Source organism: Fulmarus glacialis, unplaced genomic scaffold (genome assembly GCF_000690835.1).
Source record: "Fulmarus glacialis isolate BGI_N327 unplaced genomic scaffold, ASM69083v1 scaffold35316, whole genome shotgun sequence".
NCBI classification, from domain to species: Eukaryota; Metazoa; Chordata; class Aves; order Procellariiformes; family Procellariidae; genus Fulmarus; species Fulmarus glacialis.
In genome coordinates this window covers 2,955-8,342 of record NW_009219350.1, presented here as the reverse complement: position 1 = coordinate 8,342, position 5,388 = coordinate 2,955, and the positions used below count along the sequence as shown (strand labels likewise).

The following is a 5,388-nucleotide window of genomic DNA, read 5'->3' as shown; positions in this document are numbered from 1 at the left end:
AGAGAGAGAAGGAAAGAATGAGTTTGTTTTAAGCAAGCAGTCATGCTCCCTGGCTACTCTTGTCATTTTTGTTGTTTTAAAATTGGCTTTTTTCTTCTAGTTTAAGAGTCACTCCTTTTCACTTTTTACTTCAAGAAAGTGTGTGAAGGACACTCGATACACATTTCACATGTCATGCTATACATTTGAGTGTATCCTGAGAGGGCTCTAAATTACTGTGCAGGAATTAGACTGACATAGACAACAGAGAGTGTAATGCCCTGAATGAAAGTGAAAAGTAATTCTCAATCTTTCTCAGATGCAATCATCTAAGAACAGCAGAGAAAAATGTTACTTTTATTGCTGCATCATATACAGATGTGGAGCACTTCTTTCTTTATCACATGTTACTCTTAAGCAGTAGGTTTCTTTTCCCGATCTGATAGTGACTGGAAACCAATTTTCAAGAACAGAAAATTAATTAATATATAACACTCGGTCCTGTCGGTCCAGATCAGAAGGTCCGATTCTTATTTGGTGGAAACTGATAGAGCTGCTATAGAGTCAATATAAACCAGCTTTGGGTCTGGCATTTAAAAGTTAGCTCAGAAGGACACTTTCCTAAGGCTGCAAATAAATTCACAAAACAATTCTCTTTGTATTTAAAAATAATGCTCCAAATTGATTGCTTGGACCACATTCACACACAAAATACATGCATGCACACTCACACACAAATAAAGCATGCTACTTCTAGTAAAAGTCAGTAGTTTTTCCCGGTCTATTTGTAAAATCATGCCTACTAACTCAAAACCTCCCGATCTTTGTCCTAAACATTTGAGAAGGGGGCAATAGGGAAGGTAAACAGCCTTATCTGTTTCTATTACAGAAGAATGAAAAAACAGTTGGATTCTACTTTACACTCTGATTTCATAATGTACTTGTTTGAAAGCCCACAAATTATTTAGTAAATAAACTAATTTCTGGAAAATCAAAAATACCGTCTCTCATTCCTGAGGTACCCTGCAAGAAACAGTGAGGAGACAACAATATATTAATATTAAGTGTATTAAAAAATAAGGGCCTTTGTCTTTCACGTTGTTAGATAAACTGTTTTGCATTAAAGGGTTTTTTTCATGTGGGTTAAAAGAATTTAAAATGCATGTAATCTGAAACTAAATAATTAACTACAATCCGGTAGGCAAACATTCCACCCTCTCTTTTTTTTGCTCTCCCTCTCTTTTTCTGCTAACAAGCCACCCAGTTTTACTTTCTTGCCTCCTCCCATTCACTCCACCCTGTGGATCTCTGCCAAGTCAGTCCAACTTGTCCAAACAGGACATGGCTTTTGATAAGATTTTGCTCACACCCTGTACTTCAGAAAGACAAATGAAGCAATTGGGTTTTGTATGCAAATAAGGACAGGTGTAAGGTAAAGTCCAGGCAAAGTCCCTCAGTATTCTCCTATCTGAAGTCCAGTGAAGACAGCAAGCCAGAAAAAACACAAACTCTGCCCTTATGCAGTGAAGTATCCCTTTCAGAAAGGAAGTTCATCATTGGTAGAGCTCACCGCCTTGTCAGGATTGAAGACTTCTTGATATTAACTTCCTGACAGGCATGGTTTACTGTTTCAGAGATGTAATTAAGTGTGAATGAAAGCTTAAAGGTACTTAATGCGTATTCTGACAAGAAGGACTTGTACAGATTATTTACCCTGGAAGAAATGAGCAAAGCGGTTAAAGAATGCACTCAGACTACACATCTGCACTGCAAAGCAGCTGGAGAAGAGCAACCACATTGCAGCTACTCCCAGCAGCTCTGTACATCTACCTTCAAGGTCCACCAACTCTGCAGACCTGTTGTGAAAGGAAGGGGTGGGGTGCAGGACCAGTTTTGACTGTGCACATCCAACAACTACAAAGCCTCCCTCTAACATAGAGCCTTTGCTCTCATTAAATACCTGGAAGAACAGTCAGTGACCTGACAGATACTCTTGTTGTGGACAGGGGGGTGGTGCCCATAAATTCTGCCTCTCTTCACCCTGCGTGAAAGCATGCTCGGGGTTTGCTTTCTCCATCTTTGTGCCTGGGGGAAGCAAGGAATGCTGCCCTCTGGTACAGTGAGGCTTTGTCTAGAAGCTTCAAGGTATGATTGTTATTGTTGGTATAATTACAGAATAATGTGATGATATCTGCTAAATTAGCACTGCATGAGTGCCCTCCACAAAGACACTGCAGCTCTTGCAGTGTCTAGCTGCCAACGTAAGTCATGTGGCCAAAGCTCTTCAGTCCAAGCCCTTTGGGACTTAGGCTGTTGCTCTGAAACTATTACTTCTGCGAGCCTCAAGACAAACTTCCCCTGATACTAAGGAGAAGTGGTAACGTCAAAAGACTCTCCACTGACAAAATCCAAAGGGTGGGGAGGTTTTCTGAACCTGGGTGAGAAGTCTTCTTCAGTTTAACCTTGAAAGAGAGCTTGACAGAGAAAAATCAGTTTCTGAGAGCAGGATTCCCTGGAAAGGGTAGGAAAAGAGTTTTCCAGGGCTAGTAACAAGATGTGTTTGCACTTACTGTACCAGTTGCTCATCAAGACCTGAGTCAGCAAAAAAACGTTTCTAAAGTTCCATTAACTTTAATGGGAAGTAAGCAAGCGCTTAACTGCACTGGGCCCCAAAATAGCAGCAGGCAAAGAAAGTCTCCAGCTCAGCAGAGCAGTCAGACTCAGTCAAAGCAAGAGCAGGGGAAGCAGCAAGGCCCAGACACGGTGCTGGGGGAAGGGACTGGAGCAGCCAGTCCCTGAAGAACAGAGCAGGGGGAGAATCATGAAGAACTAGTACACCAAGAAAACGTTTTACTGATTTACAGCCTTCTATGTTTGTTTATTTGCTGGATTGCCACTGGGAAACGGTAATAACTGTTGAAAAAGCTAGGATATCATGTAAAAAGAAAATACTACCTGGACAAAAATTTTCTGCTGAAAGTTTTACTTGATAGGCCCAAAGAAAAAGAGTATTTCTGTAGGATTCTGTTATTTAGTATTTCAGACTATTTTTGCTTTTTATTGACTTGAAAATCTTTTACCTTCCTCCTTTCAGAACTGCAAGCAGGCTGAAAAATCTGGGGTTTTGCACAACTTGTGCATCCTAACTTTGCTGACGTCACTTTGTTTGACTTAGAACTGCTTTGACATAATTTATCAGCTGTGTAGCAGACTAATCAGTATTTCCATTAAATTTACTGTAAAAATACTGTTGCAGGCTTTTTGAAGCCACATGCCTGGAAATGTCTTTCTTGTATGTAAAAATTTTGGGCAAAAAAGTTCTTGCAGTGCTCGTTAAGAAAATGTCTTCTCTACCAAGGAAAAATGGAGCCCACGTAAAGCCTGTTCAACCTTCAGTTTTACATTTACTGAACCTAAGAGAGAGAGAAAGAAAAGCTCTTGAGGCACCTCCATTAGACAATATTCTCCCTTATCAGGGCAGACTGCTGTCTGGTTTCCTGTCTCAAGCTACTTCTTAGAAGGAGAAACAGTCTAGTAAGGATAAAAGATCAGACTTTCGAAAACAAGTGAAGTATGTGGAATGGTATGATAATCTTTCCTTTCCAAACTGAACTTTGTTTTTTTGTTGTATTTTTCTTAAGAGGTTAATTTTGAAGATAATTTAAAAGAAGAAATAGAAATCCTGTCTTTTTATTACGAGGGAAGAATGACACAAAATGCTGTTCTCTTACGTTCTGCTATTTCATGAAAAATATGAAACAAGAGATTCAAGATTTTTGATACTATGGGGGAGAAGAAAAAAAATCTAATCCTAAAGAAAGGAAGTGTATATTTATGAATAATAGCCTAAGCAATTAATTTGAATGAGGATTTGAATACAGGCAAATGTCAATGAACTTCTGTGTACCTACGGAAGTGGAAAAAAAAAACCAGGGGGAAGAGCTGGATAGTGTAGTGGGTACAAATGAGACAGTGATCAAAGCAGTTTAGATTCTTTAAAAGTGGAAAGTCTGTCATGCCTTCATGGATCAAGTTAGTTTGTTGGTAACACACACTGACTGCATGATAGGCAGACCACACGGTTTTTTTTTCCATTCTGACTTAGTTTACTATTAAAAACCTGTTAGAACTTTATCTTTCCATTTGGCTGATCTACGCTTACACTTCCTTCCCCTAGGAGATATCCACTACGGCTACAAAACCCTCAAAGGAAGTCTCGGCATCAAGTGAATGCTTAACAGGGAAGGGTTAAATCTCTCCTAAAACCAGCTCTGCCAAACTTCATATTCTGGATTGGTAGCAACTAGCCTCGGAATGAAAACACAAAGCTTCAATGCTGACAGCATAAAAGAACTCTAAAAGACCTCCTGTTAGCGGTGTTAATTAATATTAAAAAGTTGGTTTACAAAACTATTATAATTTTAATCTCAGTCTCTGATTTTGTAGAACTTCTGGCTACAAAAAGCTGTGAACCACAAAATTTACTGCATTTATTATACACCGGTTTCCAATATTAAATGCAGTTAAATGCAACATTTTTCCTCTGTCATGGGAAAAAAGATTAAGTATGTTTGAAATCCTGTGCAAATTAACAGTACCAGAATTAAGATATTTAATCGGGTTCCAATGGATAAACTCATCCCTGATATTCTGAAATTAACAGAAAAACAGTGAAGTAAAAACAACTGAGAGTAACAAATGAAAATAATCAATAAACAACTTACCAAAACTGTGTGGCCAAATGCTTCTTGTTACCTGGATTTCTGAACAGACAAAAAACAAGCTGATGTAAGGATATGCACGTAATTCAGTAAAAATTATTTTTCACATACAATTAAGCCCTGAAAGAGGAAGTTTAAAGCATGTATTTCGGATACTTCTTAAAAGATACCTGCAATGATCACAAACAGCTAGCTTTTAGTATTCAAAAGAGCAATAGCAGGAACTAAAAGAATACTTAAAAAACGAGTGAAATAAAACAGGGGTAAAATGAAAAGGGTGGAAGTATTTCTGTGTGTACAGAAACCATGCATATTCTGGCCCGTAAGTGACAGAGAAGAATAAACATTCCATCTTGCATTTTCATCCAGGGCCTGATTGAAAGCCCACTGAAGTTAATGCAAGTCTTTCTCTTGATTTCAATGAGCTTTGGCTTGGGTCCTTTAGCTCTTCTTCTGTCAGATCCAAAGCAACAGAAAGATTTATGTTCTCTTTCTGAATTTCCTCTCGATGTTTATCTATGTCTGCCTGCAACAGGGTGGGGGGACAAGACAAATATAAAAACAGGAGAAAAAAATTTATTTTTATGCCTTCAGAAATGTGAGACAGCCATACCTATTTATTCCAAAGAAAAGTTAGCCAGCAGTGCCTCATTTTCTGTGTTACATCTGGAAGACAGTGAATCTTCTA

The 5,388-nt window shown here is 38.5% G+C and overlaps 1 protein-coding gene across 1 annotated transcript in view; it reads right to left on the bottom strand.

The window, feature by feature from the left end:
- Positions 1-4,751, bottom strand: part of KLF3 (Kruppel-like factor 3 (basic)) — a 21,437-nt gene extending 16,686 nt beyond the window's left edge. Inside the window, exon 1 of the mRNA XM_009580347.1 lies at positions 4,704-4,751. The gene's annotated coding sequence lies outside the window, so the exon portion shown is untranslated. The remainder of the gene's footprint in view (positions 1-4,703) is intronic.
- Positions 4,752-5,388: the final 637 nt, after the last annotated feature.